The following is a 24,383-nucleotide window of genomic DNA, read 5'->3' as shown; positions in this document are numbered from 1 at the left end:
GTGTACGCACTGATGACCGTAGCACACTGGTTCCGGGCTAGGGTGTCAGTGTTGGGGTGTACGCACTGATGACCGAAGCACACTGGTCCAGGGCTAGGGTGTCAGTGTTGGGGCGTACGCACTGATGACCGAAGCACACTGCTTCCGGGCTTGTGTGTCAGTGTTGGGGCGTACGCACTGATGACCGAAGCACACTGGTCCTGGGCTAGGGTGTCAGTGTTGGGGTGTACGCACTGATGACCGTAGCACACTGGTTCCGGGCTAGGGTGTCAGTGTTGGGGTGTACGCACTGATGACCGAAGCACACAGGTTCCAGGCTAGGGTGTGAGTGTTGGGGCGTACGCACTGATGACCGAAGCACACATGTTCCAGGCTAGGGTGTCAGTGTTGGGGTGTACACACTGATGACCGAAGCACACTGGTTCTGGGCTAGGGTGTCAGTGTTGGGGCGTAGGCACTGATGACCGAAGCACACTGGTTCCGGGCTAGGGTGTCAGTGTTGGGGTGTACGCACTGATGACCGAAGCACACTGGTTCCGGGCTAGGGTGTCAGTGTTGGGTGTACGCACTGATGACCGAAGCACACTGGTTCCGGGCTAGGGTGTCAGTGTTGGGGCATACGCACTGATGACCATAGCACACTGGTTCTGGGCTAGGGTGTCAGTGTTGGGGTGTACGCACTGATGACCGTAGCACACTGGTTCCGGGCTAGGGTGTCAGTGTTGGGGTGTACGCACTGATGACCGAAGCACACTGGTTCTGGGCTAGGGTGTCAGTGTTGAGGTGTACGCACTGATGACCGTAGCACACTGGTTCCGGGCTAGGGTGTCAGTGTTGGGGTGTACGCACTGATGACCGAAGCACACTGGTTCCGGTCTAGGGTGTCAGTGTTGGGGTATAAACACTGATGACCGAAGCACACTGGTTCCGGGCTATGATGTCAGTGTTGGGGTGTACGCACTGATGACCGAAGCACACTGGTTCCGGGCTAGGGTGTCAGTGTTGGGGTGTACGCACTGATGACCGAAGCACACTGGTTCTGGGCTAGGGTGTCAGTGTTGGGGTGTACGCACTGATGACCGTAGCACACTGGTTCCGGGCTATGATGTCAGTGTTGGGGTGTACACACTGATGACCGAAGCACACTGGTTCTGGGCTAGGGTGTCAGTGTTGGGGTGTACGCACTGATGACGGAAGCACACTGGTTCTGGGCTAGGGTGTCAGTGTTGAGGTGTACGCACTGATGACCGTAGCACACTGGTTCCGGTCTAGGGTGTCAGTGTTGGGGTATAAACACTGATGACCGAAGCACACTGGTTCCGGGCTATGATGTCAGTGTTGGGGTGTACGCACTGATGACCGAAGCACACTGGTTCCGGGCTAGGGTGTCAATGTTGGGGTGTACACACTGATGACCGAAGCACACTGGTTCCGGGCTAGGGTGTCAGTGTTGGGGTGTACGTACTGATGACCGAAGCACACTGGTTCCGGGCTAGGGTGTCAGTGTTGGGGTGTACGCACTGATGACCGTAGCACACTGGTCCTGGGCTAGGGTGTCAGTGTTGGGGTGTACGTACTGATGACCGAAGCACACTGGTTCCGGGCTAGGGTGTCAGTGTTGGGGCGTACGCACTGATGACCGAAGCACACTGGTCCTGGGCTAGGGTGTCAGTGTTGGGGTGTACGTACTGATGACCGTAGCACACTGGTTCTGGGCTAGGGTGTCAGTGTTGTGGTGTACGCACTGATGACCGAAGCACACAGGTTCCAGGCTAGGGTGTGAGTGTTGGGGCGTACGCACTGATGACCGAAGCACACATGTTCCAGGCTAGGGTGTCAGTGTTGGGGTGTACACACTGATGACCGAAGCACACTGGTTCTGGGCTAGGGTGTCAGTGTTGGGGCGTAGGCACTGATGACCGAAGCACACTGGTTCCGGGCTAGGGTGTCAGTGTTGGGGTGTACGCACTGATGACCGAAGCACACTGGTTCCGGGCTAGGGTGTCAGTGTTGGGTGTACGCACTGATGACCGAAGCACACTGGTTCCGGGCTAGGGTGTCAGTGTTGGGTCATACGCACTGATGACCATAGCACACTGGTTCTGGGCTAGGGTGTCAGTGTTGGGGTGTACGCACTGATGACCGTAGCACACTGGTTCCGGGCTAGGGTGTCAGTGTTGGGGTGTACGCACTGATGACCGAAGCACACTGGTTCTGGGCTAGGGTGTCAGTGTTGAGGTGTACGCACTGATGACCGTAGCACACTGGTTCCGGGCTAGGGTGTCAGTGTTGGGGTGTACGCACTGATGACCGAAGCACACTGGTTCCGGTCTAGGGTGTCAGTGTTGGGGTATAAACACTGATGACCGAAGCACACTGGTTCTGGGCTAGGGTGTCAGTGTTGGGGTGTACGCACTGATGACCGAAGCACACTGGTTCCGGGCTAGGGTGTCAGTGTTGGGGTGTACGTACTGATGACCGAAGCACACTGGTTCCGGGCTAGGGTGTCAGTGTTGGGGTGTACGCACTGATGACCGAAGCACACTGGTTCCGGGCTAGGGTGTCAGTGTTGGGGTGTACGCACTGGTTCCGGGCTAGGGTGTCAGTGTTGGGGTGTACGCACTGATGACCGAAGCACACTGGTTCCGGGCTAGGGTGCCAGTGTTGGGGTGTACGCACTGATGACCGATGCACACACTGGTTCCGGGCTAGGGTGTCAGTGTTGGGGTGTACACACTGATGACCGAAGCACACTGGTTCCGGGCTAGGGTTTCAATGTTTGGGTGTACACACTGATGACCGAAGCACACTGGTTCTGGGCTAGGGTGAGCCGAAGAGTCATGAGGCGCTCATACATTTCACTTTGTCAGGAACTGATCGCACTTTGACCCCAATCTCTGATTGGACGGCACAGTTCCAGCATTCGCCGTTCTTCCTGACTCTAAACACAGTTGTAAAGGAGCCTTCTGTTCCATGCCTAGGAGCTCTGAACCATGGAAGAGAGCGGCTGTGTCACATTTCTTACACGCCTCAAGATTAACCCACACGGAGACTTTGCTGCCAGTGAAGAGAGACGAGAAAGACCAAAGTGCCGTTTGCCCCTCTCAGTGTGGCCCTGAAGGACTGTGTCCAGGCTGAAGTTCTGTTCCCGCCGTACGATCCTCCCCCAGATTGTCCTTTCTGAGCTCCAGCCAGGTGATGCTAAACACTCAGGTGGGAAGACAAAAATCTGCAAAAATGCATTGAAAACAAAGCTGATTTATTTGACACATATCCAGAATATTAAACTCCAGCCCAGTTATAGGGGTCATTAACCTCATCAGAAATAAACCCCAACTTTCAGAATGAACATGGTTCAGTCCTGGATGTGATTAACAGCAGCAATAACAGCAGAATCCAACCCCTGCAGTGACTTGTGAACTCGCTGGTGTCTCAGCAGGGTGGATGACTGAGCGAATCCCTCCCTGCACACAGAGCAGGTGAACTGCCTCTCCCCAGTGTGAAGTCACTGGTGTCTCAGCAGGGTGGATGACTGAGCAAATCCTTTCCCACACATGGAGCAGGTGAACGGCCAATCACCAGTGTGAGTGCGTTCATGTTGTATCAGTTTCCTTTTGCTTTTAAAGCTCTTCTCACAGTCAGAACATTTAAAAGGTCTCTCATTAGTGTGAACAAGTTGATGATCAGTGAGGTGGGATGAGCGAGTGAATCCCTTCCCACACACAGAGCAGGTGAACGGCCTCTCTCCAGTGTGAGTGTGCTGGTGTACAGTGAGTTCAGATGACTGCCTGAACCCAGTCCCACAGTGAGAGCACCTGAACGGTCTCTCATCAGTGTGAACACGTTGATGGCATATCAGTTCCCCAGAACTTTTATAGCACTTCCCGCAGTCCGAGCATTTAAAAGGTCTCTCGTCAGAGTGAACTCACTGGTGTGTCAGCAGGTTGGATGAATTAGTGAATCCCTTCCCACACTCAGAGCAGGTGAACGGCCTCTCCCCAATGTGAGTGCGTTGGTGTCTCAGCAGACCACTTGCACTTTTAAAGCTCAGTTCACACTTAGAACACTTAAAAGGTCTATCAGAGTGAACAAGCTGGTGTTTCAGCAGGTTGGATGACTGAGTGAATCTCTTCCCACACACGGAACAGGTGAATGGTTTCTCCCCAGTGTGAACTCGCTGGTGTTGCAGCAGGGTGGTTGAATGAGTGAATCCATTTCCACACACAGAGCAGGAGAACGGCATGTCTCCAGTGTGAACTCGCTGGTGTCTGATCAGGTAGGATGAGTGAGTGAATCCCTTCCCACACGTGGAGCAGGTGAACGGCCTCTCCCCGGTGTGACTGCATCGATGAGTTTCCAGGTGGGATGGGCAACTGAATCCCTTTCCACAGTCCCCACATTCCCACGGTTTCTCCATGGTGCGGGTGTCCTTGTATCTCTCCAGGTTGGACAATTGGTTGAAGCCTCATCCGCACACAGAACACATGTACGGTTTCTCCCCGCTGTGAATGGTGCGATGATTTTTCAGGCTGTGTAACTGGTTAAAGCTCTTTCCAGTCAGTGCACTGGAACACTCTCACTCGGGTGTGTGTGTCTCGGTGCTTTTTCAGTCACACTGATGTTTGAAATCTTTTCCCACAGAAAAGAACAGAGAAAAAGGCCGATGATATTCAGGTCCTGATGAATGGAGTGACTGTCAGATCTTGTTGTGATGTTTGGTTTGAGTTTCCCGTCTGTAAATCCTCCCCTTCTAATACCCTGTAAAAGGAGTTTACAAAAGTCATCACTGGAAGTACAGGATAGAAATTCAAAACAGACAATTCTAGTTTCTATGGAACATTCTTTCCTCTCTTGTTCCCCCAGAGCTGTAAATCCCCGTCCCACACACTCTCCCTCCTCCCTGTGCTGAAATCCAAACCCATCGCACCATCTCCAACATTTCTTTCCTCCACTCCCAGTTTTCTCCCTCCCTCTACTCTGGTTGGGTTCAGTTCTACACTCGCTGTGTGCAGAGTGAGAATAAAATCAATGAGTCAATGATTGTCTCTCCTGGTCACTGGGACCTTGAAGCCCTGCCCACTCCCTGTTCCTGTACCATGATGGCCGCACATGCGCCCTGATGCAGGTGGAACCGGCCTGTCTTTCCTCCACCAAGATGGCGGCGCGTAACCTAGGCCTGTCACCGAGAAAAAGCCTCACCACTGCTGTCCAGTGGAGCAGAGACCAGGCCACTGGATCTCATTCGGGCCTGAGGTCGTTCTCCAACTTTATAAACCCTGCGGCGTGGCCTACCCGCAGTTTATTAATCTACCGACCCCGCCGACCTGCAGCTCCGCCCGGCAACAGCGCGTGGCTTTCTTTGTAAAGTCGAATGTAAGAAGTCACACATCAGGTTATAGTCCAACAGCTTTATTTGAAATCACAAGCTTTCGGAGCGCTGCTCCTTCATCAGGTGAAGTGGAGAGATGCATATAGGCACAGCATATATAGTCAGAGAATACCGCCAGATGATTACAGGTAATCTTTCTAACTGCCCTTTATCACACCTCGGCAGAGAAATAATACAGCAATCAAAGGTGTGAATGGTGTCCAAACAGGTCAGTCAGGAAAACATTACATCAAAGAACAATGAGGTGGGGTCACAAGGGGTCAAATGTTGCAGATGCTGGGGTCTGTATGAAAAACAAAAAACAAACAAAAAACTATTTTGTTGCTGGAAATCACAGCAGGACCGGCCGCATCTGTGCAGAGAGAACAAACCAATGACGACTCGAGTCTGGATGACTCTACATCAGGTGGGGTTACATGTAGTGTGACATGAACGCAAGATCCCGGTTGAGGCCGTCCTCATGAGTGCGGAACTTGGCTATCAGTTTCTGCTCAATGATTTTGCATTGTCGTGTGTCTCGAAGGCCACCTTGGAGAATGCTTACCCGAAGATCGGAGGCTGAATGTCCTTGACTGCTGAAGTGTTCCCCGACTGGGAGGGAACACACCTGCCTGGTGATTGTTGTGCGGTGTCCGTTCATCCGTTGTCGCAGTGTCTGCATGGTTTCGCCAATGTACCATGCTCCGGGGCATCCTTTCCTGCAAGGTATGAGGTAGACAACGTTGGCCGAGTCACATGAGTATGTACCATGTACCTGGTGGGTGGTGTCCTCATGTGTAATGATGGTATCTGTGTTGATGATCTGGCATGTCTTGCAGAGGTTGCCGTGGCAGGGTTGTGTGGTGTCATGGTCGCTGTTCTCCTGAAAGCTGGGTAATTTGCTGCGAATGATGGTCTGTTTGAGGTTAGGCGGCTGTTTGAAGGCGAGTAGTGGAGGCGTGGGGATAGCCTTAGCGAGGTGTGCGTTGTCATCGATGACATGTTGAAGGCTGTGAAGAACATGGCGTAGTTTCTCCGCTCCGGGGAAGTACTGGACGACGAAGGGTACTCTGTTGGTTGTGTCCCATGTTTGTCTTCTGAGGAGGTCTATGCGGTTTTTCGCTGTGGCCCGTCGGAACTGTCGATCGACGAGTCGAGCATCATATCCCGTTCTTACAAGGGCGTCTTTCAGCGTCTGTAGGTGTCCATCGCGTTCCTCCTCATCTGAGCAGATCCTGTGTATTCGCAGGGCTTGTCCATAGGGGATGGCTTCTTTAACGTGGTTAGGGTGGAAGCTGGAGAAGTGGAGCATCGTGAGGTTGTCCGAGGGCTTGCGGTAGAGTGAAGTGCTGAGGTGTCCGTCTTTGATGGAGATTCGTGTGTCCAAGAATGAAACCGATTCTGAGGAGTAGTCAATGGTGAGTTTGATGGTGGGATGGAACTTGTTGATGTTATCGTGTAGTCTTCTCAGTGATTCTTTGCCGTGGGTCCATAGGAAGAAAATGTCTGTAGGTGTCCATCCGCTGAGAACTTCGATTTCGTCTGGTTGAAGGGTGTGGTCGGACAAGTTGACGATGGACTTCCCTGTGGTTTCAACCGTGGTACCAGGGGAGGCTTGGTTACTGCTGGTGGTGATGCCGAGTTTCTCAAGCTTCCTGTTCTTGGTGTGCATGTAGGCAGCGTAGTTCCGTTGCCTCGTCTGTTTGGCGGTGTCTCATAGCTGGTCTGCTGTGTCCTGAGCACAGGCTGAGAACATGGACTCTATCTTGGTTTCGAGGTTGCGGCGTCTGCTGTAGAGCTGGTGTACTCCCCGCGTGGGAGCCTTCTACTGCCTCCCAAAGATACACAAAGCCAACACACCCGGACGTCCTATCGTATCAGGCAACGGAACCCTGTGTGAGAACATCTCTGGATACGTCGAGGGCATCCTGAAACCCATCGTACAGGGAACCCCCAGCTTCTGTCGTGACACTACAGACTTCTTACAGAAACTCAGCACCCACGGACCAGCTGAACCAGGAACACTCCTCGCCACAATGGACGTCTCGGCACTCTACACCAGTATCCCCCACGATGACGGCATCGCTGCGACAGCCTCAGTACTCAACACCAACAACAGCCAATCTCCAGATGCCATCCTACGACTCATCCGTTTCATCCTTGACCACAATGTCTTCACCTTCGACAACCAGTTCTTTACCCAAACACACGGAACAGCCATGGGGACCAAATTTGCACCCCAATACGCCAACATCTTCATGCACAAGTTCGAGCAAGACTTCTTCGCTGCACAGGACCGCCAACCAATGCTATACACCAGATACATCGACGACATTTTCCTCCTATGGACCCACAGCGAAGAATCACTGAAAAGACTACACGATAACATCAACAAGTTCCATCCCACCATCAAACTCACCATGGACTACTCCTCAGAATCGGTTTCATTCTTGGACACACGAGTCTCCATGAAAGACGGACACCTCAGCACTTCACTCTACCACAAGGCCACGGACAACCTCACGATGCTCCACTTCTCCAGCTTCCACCCTAACCACGTTAAAGAAGCCATCCCCTATGGACAAGCCCTACGAATACACAGGATCTGCTCAGACGAGGAGGAACGCGATGGACACCTACAGACGCTGAAAGACACCCTCGCAAGAACGGGATATGACGCTCGACTCGTCGATCGACAGTTCCGACGGGCCACAGCAAAAAATCGCATAGACCTCCTCAGAAGACAAACATGGGACACAATCAACAGAGTACCCTTCGTCGTCCAGTACTTCCCCGGAGCGGAGAAACGACGCCATGTTCTTCACAGCCTTCAACATGTCATCGAGGACAACGCACACCTCGCTAAGGCCATCCCCACGCCGCCACTACTCGCCTTCAAACAGCCGCCTAACCTCAAACAGACCATCGTTCACAGCAAATTACCCAGCTTTCAGGAGAACAGCGACCACAACACCACACAACCCTGCCACGGCAGCCTCTGCAAGACATGCCAGATCATCAACACAGATATCACTACCCACCAGGTACATGGTACATACTCATGTGACTCGGCCAACGTTGTCTACCTCATACGTTGCAGGAAAGGATGCCCCGGAGCATGGTACATTGGCGAAACCATGCAGACACTGTGACAACGGATGAATGGACACCGCACAACAATCGCCAGGCAGGAGTGTTCCCTCCCAGTCGGGGAACACTTCAGCAGTCAAGGACATTCAGCCCCCGATCTTCGGGTAAGCATTCTCCAAGGCGGCCTTCGAGACACACGACAATGCAAAATCATCGAGCAGAAACTGATAGCCAAGTTCCGCACTCATGAGGATGGCCTCAACCGGGATCTTGCATTCATGTCACGCTACATGTAACCCCACCTGACGTAGAGTCATCCAGACTCGAGTCGTCATTGCTTTGTTCTCTCTACACAGATGCGGCCGGACCTGCTGTGATTTCCAGCAAAAAAAGTTTTTTGTTTGTTTTTTGTTTTTCATACAGACCCCAGCATCTGCAACATTTGACCCCTTGTGACCCCACCTCATTGTTCTTTGATGTAATGTTTTCCTGACTGACCTGTTTGGACACAATTCACACCTTTGATTGCTGTGATTATTTCTCTGCCGAGGTGTGAAAAAGGGCAGTTAGAAAGATTACCTGTAAGCATCTGGCAGTGTTCTCTGACTATATATGCTGTGCCTATATGCATCTCTCCACTTCACCTGACGAAGGAGCAACGCTCCGAAAGCTTGTGATTTCAAATAAAGCTGGTGTTGCGTGACTTCTTACATTTGTCCACCCCAGTCCAACACCGGCATCTCCACATCAGTTGTAAAGTCGGTGAGGGACACGTGACCCGGGCCCACGGCATGATTGACGGGAGCTTCCGACCAATAGGGAGCGAACAGGGTGGCACTGGAGGAGCGTGCCGACGGTGGGTCCTCCAACCAATCGGGGAGCCCGAGGGGCGGGACTAGCGCCGGCTGATTGTCTGATCCGCAGGGCAGCGAGTTTCTCCAGTCCCTTGTTCAGGGCCCGGGGCCAGGGGAGGCTGTGGGCCTTTATTCCCCTTATTGGACACAAGGCTCTTTGTCTCACAACACACTGGCTCAGGTTTTAATAGAGACTTTTAAAATTCATCAATAAAAACAGATAAACCTCGTGCTTCTGTGGCACAAATTTTTTAATATTTGGGAGTAAAAGTACAAGTTTTTTTCCCTCTGGGGAATTTATTATCAGTTTCAGGAAACAACAACAACCACTTGTATTTATAAAGCGCCTTTAATGTAGTAAAACGTCCCAAGGATCTTCACAGGAGCGTTAGAAAACAAAATTTGACACCGAGCCACATCAGGAGATATTCGGGCAGATGACCAAAAGCTTGGTCAAAGAGGTCGGTTTTAAGGAGCATCTTAAAGAAGGAGAGAGAGGTAGAGAGATGGAGAGGTTTAGGGAAGGAATTCCAGAGCTTAGGGCCCAGGCAGCTGAAGGCACGGCCACCAATGGTGGAGCGATTAAAATCGGGGATGCTCAAGAGGCCAGAATTAGAGGAGCGCAGATATCTCAGGAGGTTGTGGGGCTGGAAGAGATTACAGAGATAGGGAGGGTGGGGTCACGGAGGGATTTGAAAACAAGGATGAGAATTTTAAGAATGAGACACTTGAGGAAAAGCAGGGAGTGGGGGAGGGTCAAGCCCTTATGGGACAGGGTCACTAATTCTGTTCTGCGACAGTTACTGGGACAGACTGTATCTCCCCCTCTCCTCCACACAGGGATTTGTGGTAGTTAAAGGGACAGTGATTCTTCTTGTTCTGTGAGATTGTAATTAAAGGGACACTACTCTGAGATGGCTGCGAACATTTAGTGCCGCCAGCCTTTCTAAAACATCTTCCTTTCTTTGAAGATCTGTGTGAACTCGCTGGTGAGTCAGCAGGTTGGATGAACTCTGAAACCTCTTTGCACAGTCAGAACATTTAAAGGATCTCTCATCGGTTCTGGGGCAGGAGGGATCTGGTTAACAGTGCTCCCAATATCATTAGGTTTAAAGTTGTTATGGAAAGGGACAAAGAAAAATCAACGGTGAAAATACCCAGCTGGAAGAGAGCCAATTTCAGTGATTTGCGAAGGGATCGAGTACAGGTGGACTGGAAACAAAGATTGTCCAGGAAAACAGTGAATGACCAATGGCAGGCCTTCAAGGCTGAGATCGTTCGGGTACGAACCAAGCATATTCCCATAAGGAGGAAAGATGGGGCATCCAATGCTAGAGCTCCCGATGTCAAAGGATATCGAGGTTCGAATAAAACAGAAAAAGGAGGTTTATGACAAATGTCAGGTACAGAATACAGTCAAAAACCAGGCAGAATACAGAGAGTGCGGGGGAAATTGAAACAGGATATAAGGGCAAAGAGAGACAATATGAGAAAAGATTAGTGGGTAACATAAAAGGGAACCCAAAAATCTTCTATAAACATATGAAAAGTAAAAGGACAGTTAAAGGAATGGTGGGGCCGATTAGGGACCAAATAGGAGCTCATCATACGGAGGCAGAGGGCGTGGCTGAGGTACTGAATGAGTACTTAGCATCTGTCTTCACAAAAGAAGAGGATGAAGTTAATGTCACAGTAGAGGAGGGGGGAGTAGAGAAATTGGATAAAAATAGATAGAAAGGAGGTGCTCAATAGGTTGTCATCACTCAAAGTTAACAAGTCACTCAGTCCAGATGGGATGCATCCTAGATTGCCGGGGGAAGCTAGGGTGGAGATAGCAGAAGCTCTGACCACAATCTTTCAATCTCCCTCAGATATATGGGAGTGGTGCCAGAAGACTGGAGGATTGCAAATGTTACACCCTGTTTAAAAAAGGGGAGAGAGATAAACCTGGTAACTAAAGGCCAATCAGTCTGTCAGTGATGGGTGAACGACGAGAGACCATTGTCAAGGACAAAATTAATTCTCACTTGGAGAAGCATGGGTTAATAAGGGGCCGCCAGTATGGATTTGTTAAAGGTAAATCGTGTCTGACTAACCTGATTGAGTTCTTTGATGAAGTAACAGAGGGTTGATGAAGGTAGTGCAGCAGATGTTGTATACATGGACTTTCTAAAGGCATTTGATAAAGCACCACATAAGAGACTTACTCGGAAAATAGAAGCACAGGGAATTAAAGGGCTGATGGTAATTTGGGTATATAATTGGCTAAGGGAGAGGAGGCAGTGAGCAGTGCTGAGGGATGTTTTTCTGACTGGAGGGAAGTATGCATTGGGTTCCCCCAGGGGTCGGGATTAGAACCATTGCTTTTCTTGTTATATATAACTGACCTGGACTTGGGTATAGGTGTACAAGTTCGCAGTTTACGGATGATACAAAACTTGGCAACGTAGTAAATAGTGAGCATAGTAGTAGCAGACTTCAGGAGGACAGAGGCAGACTGTGAAATGAGCAGACACAAGGCAGATGAAATTAAATGAGGATAAGTGTGAAGTGATGCACTTTGGGAGAAACAACAGGGAGAGGCCGTATAATCTAAATGGGACTATTTTGAGGGGGTGCAAGAGCAGAGGGACCTGGGGGTCCATATTCACAAATCTTTGAAAGTGCCACGGCAAGTTGGTGAGGCGGTTCAGAAAGCGTATGGGATACTTGGCTTTGTAAATAGGGCCATTGAATACAAAAACAAGGAAGTTACACTAAACCTTTACAAATCACTAGTTAGAAACATAGGACAGGAGGAGGCCATTCAGCCCCTCGAGCCTGTTCCACCATTCAATGAGATCATGTCTGATCTGCGACCTAACTCCATACACCTGCCTTTGGCCCATATCCCTTAATACCTTTGGGTAACAAAAACTTATCAATCTCAGATTTAAAATTAACAATTGATCTCGCATCAATTGCCGTTTGCGGAAGAGAGTTCCAAACTTCTACCACCCTTTGTGTGTAGAAGTGTTTCCTAATTTCACTCCTGAAAGGTCTGGCTCTAATTTTTAGACTATGCCCCCAGTCCTAGAATCCCCAACCAGCGGAAATAGTTTCTCTCTATCTACCCTATCTGTTCCCCTTAATATCCTGAAAACTTCGATTAGATCACACCTTAACCTTCTAAATTCCAGGGAATACAACCCTAATTTGTGTAATCTCACCCCCTAACTTAACCCTTGGAGTCCGGGTATCATTCTGGTAAACCTACGCTGCACTCCCTCCAAGGCCAATATATCCTTCCTAAGGTGTGGTGCCCAGAACTGCTCACAGTACTCCAGGTGTGGTCTAGCCAGGGTTTTGTACAGCTGCAGGGTTTTGGCCTCAGCTGGAGTCTTGTGTACAGTTCTGGGCACCACACTTTAGGAAGGATGTCAAGGCCTTGGAGAGGGTACAGAGGAGGTTGACCAGGATGGTACCAGGGATGAGGGGCTTCAGTTATGTGGAGAGATTGGAGAAGCTGGGATTGTTCCCCTTAGAGCAGAGAAGGTTAAGAGGAGACCTAATAGAGGTGTTCAAAATGATGAGGGGTTTTGATCGAGCAAGTAGGGAGAAACTGTTCACTCTGGCAAGTGGGTCGGTAACCAAAGGTCACAGATTTAAAATAGTTGCTAAAAGAACTAGAGGGGAAATGAGGAGAATTGTTTTCACACAGAGGGTTGTTAGGATCTGGAACGCACCATCTGAAAGGATGCTGGAATCAGGTTCCACAGGAACTTTCAAACGGTAATTGGACATGTACTTGAAGAGGACTAGTTTGCAGAGTTATGGGGATAAAGCTGGGGTTTGGGACTAAATTGGACAGCTCTTTCAAAGAGCCGGCACAGACACGATGGGCCGAATCACCTCCTTCTGTGCTGTTAGATTCTATGATCAGTGTGAACTCGCTGGTGTCTCTTAAGGCTCTTAGAGCTTTTAAAGCTCTTTCCACAGTCAGAACATTTAAAGGGTCTCTCGTCAGTGTGAACAAGCTGGTGTGACAGGAGGGTGCATGAATGAGTGAATCCCTTCCCACACACGGAGCAGGTGAACAGTCTCTCAACAGTGTGGAGGAGCCAGTGTCTCTTCAGCTCCCCGGAGCTTTTAAATCTCTTCCCACAGTCAAAACATTTAAAGGGGTTCTCTCCAGTGTGAACTCACTGATGTACCAGCAGGTTGGAGGACCGACCAAATCCCTTCCCACACACGAAGCAGGTGAACGGCCTCTCCCCAGTGTGAACTTGCTGGTGTTGCTTGAGCTCCCGGAGGATTTTAATGCTCTTCCCACACTCAGAACATTTAAAGGGTTTCTCATTAGTGTGAACTCGCTGGTGTCCCTTCAGCTCCCCAGAGCTTTTAAAGCTCTTCCCACAGTCAGAACATTTAAAGGGTCTCTCGTCAGTGTGAACAAGCTGGTGTCTCTGCAGATTGGATGACTGAGTGAATCCCTCCCCACATTCGGAGCAGGTGAACGCCCTCTCCCCAGTGTGAACTCGCTGGTGTTGCTTGAGCTCCCAGGGGATTTTAAAACTCTTCCCACACTCAGAACATTTAAAGGGTCTCTCGTTAGTGTGAACTCGCTGGTGTCCCTTCAGCTCCCCAGGGCTTTTAAAGCTCTTCCCACAGTCAGAACACTGAAATGGTCTCTCATTAGTGTGAACTCGCTGCTGTCCCTTCAGATCCCCAGGGTTTTTAAAGCTCTTCCCACAGTCAGAACACTGAAATGGTCACTCGCTGGTGTGTTTGCAGGTGGGATGAACAAACAAATCCCTTTCCACACACGGAGCAGGTGAACGGGCTGTCCCTGGTGTGACTGCGCCGTTGACGTTCTATTGCAAATGGAGAACTGAAGCCCTTCCTGCCGTCCCCACCTTTACCCGGTTTCTCCCCGGTGTGACGGTGCATGTTTCTCAACAGGTCAGGCAATCGGCTGAATCTGCGTCCACACTGAACACGTGTGCAGTTTGTCATCGCTGCGATCGCTGCTTTCTCCTTCCATGTGCAAAGGCCGATGATATTCAGGTCCGGATGAATCGAGTGACTCTGTCAGATTTTGACATGATGTTTGGTCTGAGCTTCCCGCCTGTAACTGTTCACTTCTATAACCCTGTAAATTGAGATCAGAAAAGGATCAGAGGCAAAATGTTGTTTAACTTTCCCCTTTCCGACCCTAGGGGCAGTGAAGCTGATTTTCAGGCCCCAGCTGCTGCACAGGTTGGTTGAAAGGATCAACAGTAATGGCGGCTGTAATACCCACAAGCCCCCGTGCTCCAGAAAGCACTCTGTTGACTCTGAGTCCCGCGCATGTGCTCATGGACCCCGCGCTCTCCCTCCTGCTCCACAATCGCCCATCCCGATCGGTCCGCAATGCGCATGCTCAACGCACAAAACCCCGCGGTTGGAACATCGGCCGCGCATGCAGAGCCGCAACATCTGGTACACGTGCGCGGCTCAGGTGGGGGTGAGTCGGTGTTTCGCCTCAGCCGCCAGGGAGGTGCGCATGCGCAGGACGACCCAACATTCTTCCTGTCAGCAATCACTCCCTCGTTTCTGTAATAAAAACAGAAAATGCGGGAAATACTTGGCAGGTCAGGCAGCATCTGTGGAGACAGAAACAGAGTTAACGTTTCAGGTCAATGACCTTTCATCAGAACTGCTTGTTCTTTAGTATCAGCCAGTGGCTCAGTTGGTAGCACTCTCGCCTCTGAGTCAGAAAGTTGTGGGTTCAAGTCCCAGCCCAGAGACTTGAGCACCAAAATCTAGGCTGAAATTCCAGTGCAGTGCTGGGGGAGTGCTGCACTGTCGGAGGTGCTGATTTTTGGAGCAGACGTTAAACCGAGGCCCCGTCTGCTCTCTCAGGTGGATGTCAAAGATCCTGTGGCACTATTTCGAAGAAGAAAAGCAAAGAGAGCGCATGAAAAAATACTGGCAAGGAAAACAAGTGGAGCCTATTAGGGACTATAAAGGTAACCTGTGTGTGGAAGTGGAAGACATGAGTATGGTTCTTAATGAATACTTTGCACCTGTTTTCACAAAAGAGAGGGTTGATGCAGACATTGCAATCAGGGAGGAAGAGTGTTGCAGTGGGGAAAGAGTTAAACTGACATCGCTGGCAGTTTCATTGAATGATGTAATAAAGACCATACTTTGCAGTAGTAAGCTTTTTCTAAGTTGCTGAATTGGCAGTGGAGATAACACAACCGGACATGGAACCAGAAGAGGCCGAGAGGATGTAAGTTCTGTTCTGGCAGGAAAGTAAAACAATGAGTTGGAAGTAAAAGAGGCCGAGAGAGGCAGGAAAGGAGGACAATGAGTCAGAAGTACAATGTTAATGAGACCCATCTGGCATAAACAGAGATCAGAGGTGCAACAACAGCTTGTGGGATAACGGCCGATAATAAAGGCGTTACTTTAATGTAACGCAGCATAGGCAACCAATCAGTGAAGATGCATGTGGGCCGGGATCCAATCGGGTGCCAGGAATGAATTGTGCATGAGATGGCCATGTGTATTGTAATGTATAAAAATGTAGTGGTTGCTGTACCAATTTGGAAAGGTCTGGCTAAGACAGAGCAGACTGTTTCCCCACCGGTGCAATAAAGACAACTTGACTATCGATCTAAAACCTTGTGTCGAGTGTTGGTTTAAAATACTCCACATCAATTGGCGTCACGAACAGGATTCGAACCTGTGTGGGGATAGACAGTATACATGGACCAGGGTCCCGCAGGGGTTCCACAATAGTCCAAATATATTCCACCGTGTACTGAGTCAAGCCTTAGACGAGTTAGACCTATCAAAGTAGCAGAGCGCCCTACTCCAATATGTCAATGACATAATGATTGCATCAGAGGATGCCAAAGGACACATGGGAGCATTACTAGCCACCCTCCAGACACTTAAGAAAGCTGGCTTTAAATTGAACCCTAAAAAGGCACAGGTTGGACTGTCCAAAGTAAAGTATCTGGGGCACGAAATGAGCCAGGGGTATAAGGCACTCCCGCAGGAAGGAAAGGCAGCCATAAAAGACATGCCAAGGCCAGTGACCGTCCGGGGAGTGAGGAAAGTGTTGGGACTGTTTAACTACTGCAGGAATTTTATATCAGACTTTGCAGGGAAAGCAGAGCCGATTCAATGGTTAAAGGGGGAGACCCGCCACTGATAAGATAGAATGGGAATCGGAGCAGGACGAGGCTTATGCAAAATTAAAAGCAGCCCTGACGTCTGCACCCGCACTAGGATTGCCAAATATAGTCAAACCATTCCATATATACTATAGTATAGACGGGAACTTCTATAACGCTGTAGTCACCCAAGAGTACGGGGGAGATATGAGGCCAATTGCCTATTACTCCACCCAACAAACCCCCGTGGCTAAAGGAATGGCGAGATGTGTGGCGGCCCTCGACTGCGCCGCATGGGCGGTGCGGATATGCGAGCCCGTCACTATGTCAGGACAGCTGATATTACACACACAACACACAGTGTGGACCTGCTAAACACAGGCAAAATGAAGGCTGTATCAGACAGAAGGAGGGCAGCTTGGGAAGCAGTATTGATACCCAAGGACAGATTAGTCCAGATCATCAGGACACATAGAGTCAACCCCGCAGAGGGAATGCTATCAGAGGGTGAGGCACACAAGTGTCAGTTAGTAATCGAAGAAGAGGTGAGAGGAACCGTATCAGAATCGCCCCTTGAAAATCCCGAAAACACCTTTTATGTGGACGGATCTTGCCGATATATAAATGGGGAGCCACACACGGTTGGGCAGTAGTATCCGAGAACAGAGAAACAGTCGCAAAGGGAGGGCTTGAAGGAGGAACCTCAGCGCAGGTAGCAGAACTAGTGGCTCTCACGGAAGCATTGAAATTGGCAAAGGGAAAATGAGTAAATATATACACAGATAGTGGGTATGCGTTTGGGGTAGTACATGATTATATGATAGCGTGGAATAGGAGAGGATATGTAACCTCCGGAGGAGGACAAATACAGCATGAGGAGGTAGTGAGAGACCTAGTAGAAGCGGTAAAAGGAGCAGAAGAGGCAGCAGTGATTAAAATAAAGGCACACCGCAAGATAGTGAGCGAGCAACAAAAAGGAAATATGCTCGCTGATCAGGCAGCAAGAGCAGCAGGTAGAATAACAGCAGAGGAAGTGAACATTAAAAGAATCCAAGAGGAGACCGAAATGGAGGAGCAGGAGCAGTGGACAAAGAGAGGCGCAGCCAAAGGTAGAGATGGAATATGGAAAAAGGATCACAGGGTGACCGGACTGACACCATATGAACTCAGGACTGGACGAGCAATGTGTCTGCCGGAAGGAGTAGCATCTGGTAGCGAGGGACTAGGACCCTTAAAAGTTAAAATTAGGAAATACATACAAACATTGGATAATCAATTGAAGGAGCTCAAACAAGAAGTTAAAGAACAAGACATCAGAGATAAAAATACACAAAAGCAGGGGGCCTCGGAGCCCCTACCCAAGGTGGGTGAGCAGGTATTTGTTAAAATATTGCCAGAGAGATCGGGATTTACCCAGCAATGTGGAAAATTGCCCAAGTATGTCCTGTCTACAAAAAGCAGGACAAATCCGACCCAACCAATTACCACCCCATCAGTCTACTCTCAATCATCAGCAAAGTGATGGAAGGTGTCGTCGACAGTGCTATCAAGCGGCACTTACTCAGCAATAACCTGCTAACTGACGCCCAGTTTGGGTTCTGCCAACACCACTCAGCTCCTGACCTCATTACAACCTTGGTCCAAACATGGACAAAAGAGCTGAACTCAAGAGGTGAGGTGAGAGTGACTGCCCTTGACATCAAGGCAGCATTTGATCGAGTGTGGCATCAAGGAGCCCTAGCAAAACTGAAGTCAATGGGAATCAAGCGGAAAACTCTCCATTGGTTGGAATCATACCTAGCACAAAGGAAGTTGGCTGTGGTTGTTGGAGGTCATTCATCTCAATCACATGACATCACTGCAGGAGTTCCTCAGGGCAGTGTCCTAGGCCCAACCATCTTCAGCTGTTTCATCAATGACCTTCCCTCCATCATAAGGTCAGAAGTGGGGATGTTCGCTGATGATTGCACACTGTTCAGCACCATTCGAGACTCGTCAGATACTGACGCAGTCCGTGTCCATATGCAGCAAGACCTGGACAACATTCAGACTTGGGCTGATATTGTGAAAGGTTTACTAAAACTAGAGAATTGTATGCATATATGATGAAGAATGTAATTAACCAAGCTGCTGATGCGACAGGGGCGACTAATTTTAGGGGATATGCTGCATTCCACCAAAGGATTAAGAGGAGCTTAGGAACCGATATACTCACGGGAATAAACACGGGGACATCATTCATTAATGCCCTAGATATACAAGGAGTCCAGAGTCATGTGGAACGACTACAAAGGGTAAAACAGCAGATTTTAGAGAAGGAAACTGGTTTGGTTCGACAAGGATCAGAGTTGGGAGGACATACGATAAGGAAATTACTCGAGGGAATCAAGGTTATAGAGGACCATGCCAGCATTATCAACAAACTAAACCACAGAGATGAGGAACAGGCAAAAGACGGGGTAGGGAGAGGCTTGTGTCATGCCTATGGCCAATGGATCACCGGACAGTTAAAACATAATCTGGCACAGACACAGCGAGGCGAGGTACCAGACTGGATTAACAGCACACAGCTCTATGGCCTGAGCCATAATCCAGTCCCTCAGTGCTTGTACCCTCAAAGGGATGACCAGAGTATATCCAGTGATACAAAAATGTAAAGCAGAAGTGACAGCAATGATAGGCATGGTACTCCTGATACCAGTGGTGGGACTAGACATGACTCCATACCCACAGTACCAGGTAACAAACATAGACATAGTGAGGGGTGAGACATACCTCCAATACTATCCAATTGATACCTATGCCAGCAGGAAGAATGGTACTATGAGAGGAGTCTCCCTAAACGGATGCCACGGGAAAGGCACGCTTACGATATGCCCACATCCGGTAGGAGAAGGCCCTAAGGATGAGTGCGAGTCATCAAAGAGTGCTGTGAGTTTGGGTAAGTGTGAGAGTTCTTTAATTGTTATTTCTCTTTAAATCATTCTTGATAAAATTACTTAAGCAGTTTAAGGAAAGGGGAAAAGTTAAATATTTGGGATTCTGTTGGTTTAAGAAGAGTAAAACAAGGTTACACTGCAGTAGGAGTAAATTGGCACAGCAGGCAGTGGAAACCAGTTTTCTAACCAATCAGCAGGGGTGACTCATTTGGCTGTAAACAAACAAAGAGTATAAAAAGACCAGTGCTAGTGCGAGTCATCAAAGAGTGCTGTGAGTTTAGGTAAGTGTGAGTTAGGGTAAGTGGGGTGTTAGGTGCTCTTTTCAAACTTTAACTCTGTGTGTTGTAGTTAATAAGGCCTTTCTGGTGCAGAGTGACTGTTGGTAAACCATTTAACTGGTGTAACTAGAGGGATTGATTTAATTTAAATCCAATTAATTAAAGGGGATACTAGCATCTAAAATCGGGCAGAGGGTGTCCATAACTAACAATAAAAAATTTAATTAATTACATAGAATGGAGCAGGTGATGTGTTACTGTTGCGAGATGTGGGAGCCGGTGAACCCCATTGAGGCTCACGGTGATTACGTCTGTGACAAGTGTCTGCTGCTACAGGAACTCCAGCTCCATGTTGATGAGCTGGAGTCTGAGCTTCAGACACTGCGACACATCAGGGAGGGGGAGAAGTACCTGGACTCTGTGTATCAGGAGGTGGTCACACCTATGAAGTTAATCAATTCAGATGTAGCCCATGGTCAAGGACAGGACGGTGTGACTACGAGTGAGGCAGGTACGGGGATCCTGGAGGTAGAGCTGGAGGAGCCGCGGCCCTTGTTCTTGTCCAACAGGTTCGAGGTTCTTACTCCCTGTGGGGACAGGAGCAGGGACTGCAGGGAGGATGAGCAACCTGGCCACAGCACCGTGGAACGGGGGGCCATTCAAGAGGGGGGAGTAAATAGAAATGTTGTAGTGGTAGGGGATAGTATTATTAGGGGGATAGATAGAGTTCTCTGCAGCCGAGAGCGAGAGTCCCGAAGGCTGTGTTGCCTACCCGGTGCCAGGGTTAAGGACATCTCCTCTGGGCTGGAAAGAAACTTGCAGTGGGAGGGGGTGGATCCAGTTGTCGTGGTCCATGTTGGTACAAACGACGTAGATAGGACTAGGAAGCCGGTTCTGTTAAAGGAGTATGAGCAGCAAGGGGTCAAATTAAAAAAAAGAACCTCAAGGGTAATAATCTCTGGATTATTACCTGAGCCATGAGTGAATTTGGCTAGGACAAATAAAATTAGAAAGTTAAATGTGTGGCTCAAAGGCTGGTGTGGGAGAAATGGGTTTTGCTTCCTGGGACACTGGCACCAGTACTGGGGCAGGAGGGAGCTGTTCCGTTGGGATGGGCTTCACTTGGCCAGTGCTGGGACTAGAGTCCTGGCGGATCATATAACTAGGGCTGTAGAGAGGGCTTTAAACTAACTAGTGGGGGGGAGGTTCCTAGAGAGCAAATAATAAAAATGACAACAGAGAAGGTCATAGACTTAGGTAGCAGTGGGGAAATTAAAAACCAGAGCGTGTCAGGAAGGGGCAGAAGGTATGGAGTAAAAGGTAAAGTAATAAAAAGGGCAAAAGCAGGAACTAAGTGTCACAAAACATATTTGAAAGTTCTCTATCTGAATGCACGTAGCATTCGTAACAAAATAGACGAGTTAATGGCACAAATAACTACATATGGGTATGATCTTGTGGCCATTACAGAAACATGGCTGCAGGGTGACAATGCCTGGGAATTAAACATACCAGGTTATTTAATGATCAGGAAGGACAGGCAGGAAGGAAGGGGAGGTGGGGTGGCTATGTTAATAAAGGAAGGAATCACTGTAATACAGAGAAATGATATTGGGTCAAAAGATCAGGATAATGAAACAGTTTGGGTGGAGGTAAGGAATAATAAGGGGAAAAAAACATTAGTGGGCGTAGCCTATAGGCCTCCGAACAGTCGCAACTCTGTTGGACGGAGTATCAATCAGGAAATAGTTGAGGCTTGTAATAAGGGAACATCTATAATTATGGGGGATTTTAACTATCATATTAATTGGACAAATCAAATTGGGCAGGGCTGCCTTGAGGATGAGTTCATTGAGTGTATTAGGGATGGGTTTCTTGAGCAGTATGTAACTGAACCGACCAGGGGGCAAGCAACCTTAGATCTGGTCCTGTGTAACGAGACAGGATTAATTAAAAATGTCCTAGTAAAGGATCCCCTTGGAATGAGTGACCATAACATGGTTGAATTCCATATTCAATTCGAGGGTGAGAAGGTTGGATCTCAAACAAGCGTGCTAAGCTTGAATAAAGGAGACTATGAAGGTATGAGAGCGGAATTGAGTAGAGTGGATTGGGAAAATAGATTAAAGGGTAAGACGATACATGATCACTGGTGTACATTTAAGGAGTTATTTTACAACTTCCAAAAAATATATATTCCACTGAGAAGAAAAGGGTGTAAAAGAAAAGACAGCCATCCGTGGCTAAGTAAAGAAATTAAGGATAGTATCCGACTAAAAACAAGGGCATATAAGGTAGCCAAATCTAGTGGGAGGATAGAAGATTGGGAAGTCTTTAAAAGACAGCAAAAAATAACAAAAAGATTGATTAAGAAAAGGAAGATAGATTATGAAAGTAAATTAGCAAAAAATATAAAAACAGATAGTAAGAGTTTTTCTAGTTATATAAAAAGAAAAAGGGTGGCTAAAGTAAATGTTGGTTCCTTAGAGGATGAGACCGGGAAATTAATGGTGGGAAATATGGAGATGGCAAAAACACTGAATGAATATTTTGTATCAGTCTTTACAGTAGAGGACACTAAGAATATCCCAACACTGGACAAACAGGGGGCTATAGGGGGGGAGGAGCTAAACACGATCAAAATCACTAAGGAAGTGGTACTCGGTAAAATAATGGGACTCAAGGCAGATAAATCACCTGGACCTGATGGCTTACATCCTAGGGTCTTGAGGGAAGTGGCGGTAGGGATTGTGGATGCATTGGTAATAATTTTCCAAAACTCCTGGGCTCAGCAAAGGTCCCGGTAGACTGGAAAACTGCTAATGTAACACCCTTATTTAAAAAGGGCAGTAGACAGAAGGCTGGAAACTGTAGTTAGCCTAACATCTGTGGTAGGTAAAATTTTGGAGTCCATTATTAAGGAGACAGTAACAGGACATTTGGATAATCATAATTTAATAGGACAAAGTCAGCATGGTTTTATGAAGGGGAAGTCATGTTTGACAAATTTGCTGGAGTTCTTTGAGGAAGTAACATATAGGGTGGATAAAGGGGAACCAGTGGACATAGTGTATTTAGACTTCCAAAAGGCATTTGACAAGGTGCCACACAAAAGATTATTGCTTAAGATAAAAAATCACGGGATTGGGGGTAATATTCTGGCATGGATAGAGGATTGGCTATCTAACAGAATGCAGAGAGTTGGGATAAATGGTTCATTCTCAGACTGGCAATCAGTAACTAGTGGTGTTCCGCAGGGGTCAGTGCTGGGTCCCCAACTCTTCACAATCTATATTAACGATTTGGAGGAGGGGACCGAGTGTAACATATCAAAGTTTGCAGATGATACTAAGATGGGAGGGAAAGTAGTGAGTGAGGAGGACATAAAAAACCTGCAAGGGGACATAGACAGGCTAAGTAAGTGGGCAGAGATTTGGCAGATGGAATACAATACTGGAAAGTGTTAGGTTATGCACTTTGGCAGGAAAAATCGAAGAGCAAGTTATTATCTTAATGGCAAGAAACTGGAAAGTACTGAAGTACAAAGGGATCTGGGGGTCCTGGTGCACGAAACTCAAAAGGTTAGTCTGCACGTGCAGCAAGTGATTAAGAAGGCCAATGGAATGTTGGCTTTCATTGCTAGGGGGATAGAATATAAAAATAGGGAGGTATTGCTTCAGTTGTACAAGGTATTGGTGAGACCACACCTGGAATACTGCATAGTTTTGGTGTCCATACTTAAGACATACTTGCTCTCGAGTCAGTACAAAGAAGGTTCACTCGGTTAATCTCGGGGATGAGGGGATGGACATATGAGGAGAGGTTGAGTAGATTGGGACTCTACTCATTGGAGTTCAGAAGAATGAGAGGCGATCTTATTGAAACATATAAGATTGTGAAGGGGTTGGATCGGGTGGATGGGGGGAGGGTGTTCCCGATGATGGGTGAAACTAGAACTGTGGTGTATGTGCCTTTAAGAGCCCCCTGTGTACTGTAATGCCGGTAATGGCCACTCGGGCTATATAAGCCTGTATATTGTCTTGTATCTGTTAGTTCACCTCCAGACTTTGTTCAGTAAACACCTGTGAAACCTACTCCTGCCTTCCGTGTCTCTATTAACACACGGATACAACAGTGGCGACGAAGTGGAAACGGACTTACCAGCAATTCGGCAGCACCTCAAGAAGATCGATTCCTCAGACGAAATTCAAAGAAAAAAAAAAAAACACTGTGGTTTCTCCAGCTAGCCGAGCTGGTGGCAGGTACTGCAATAATCCTTCCTGGGCGGCGGGCTGGGGCTCCATCGGCTGGCTCTGCAGCGGGGCCGAGCAGCGAAAGCGGAGGTAAACACAGACAGAGGGGGGGAGCACTCGGGAGACGGCCAGCGCTGCAAAGCAGGTCGGCGTTCGGACCAAGCAGAGGGAGGGAAAAGTCCTAGAGAGTCCGGCGGGAACGAGTCTCCACCTGTAAATGAAAACAGCGTTGTCAGCAGCAGCAGTGGCGGGAAAGCGCGGGAAGCGCCATTTTTTTTTGCAGGGAAGGAAGGAAAGCGCGGGAGGCGCCATTTTTTTTTCAAGATGCCTAAGGCTGGCAATATTAATGCTTTCGATAACGATATAGAGGATTGGACCACATATGTAGAAAGAGTGGAGGTATATTGCACAGCAAATGAAATAGAAGATGATAAAAAGGCATCAGTACTTCTA

General features: G+C 48.5%; 1 pseudogene; it reads right to left on the bottom strand.

The window, feature by feature from the left end:
• Positions 1 to 3,248: 3,248 nt before the first annotated feature.
• The window catches only part of LOC147118912 (uncharacterized), an 83,397-nt pseudogene continuing 62,262 nt past the window's right edge, over positions 3,249 to 24,383 (bottom strand).

The sequence above is a fragment of the Somniosus microcephalus genome, chromosome 4 (genome assembly GCF_052327205.1).
Source record: "Somniosus microcephalus isolate GS21.2 chromosome 4, FLI_Smic_1.0, whole genome shotgun sequence".
Lineage (NCBI taxonomy): Eukaryota > Metazoa > Chordata > Chondrichthyes > Squaliformes > Somniosidae > Somniosus > Somniosus microcephalus.
This window is presented reverse-complemented; position numbering and strand designations above follow the sequence as displayed.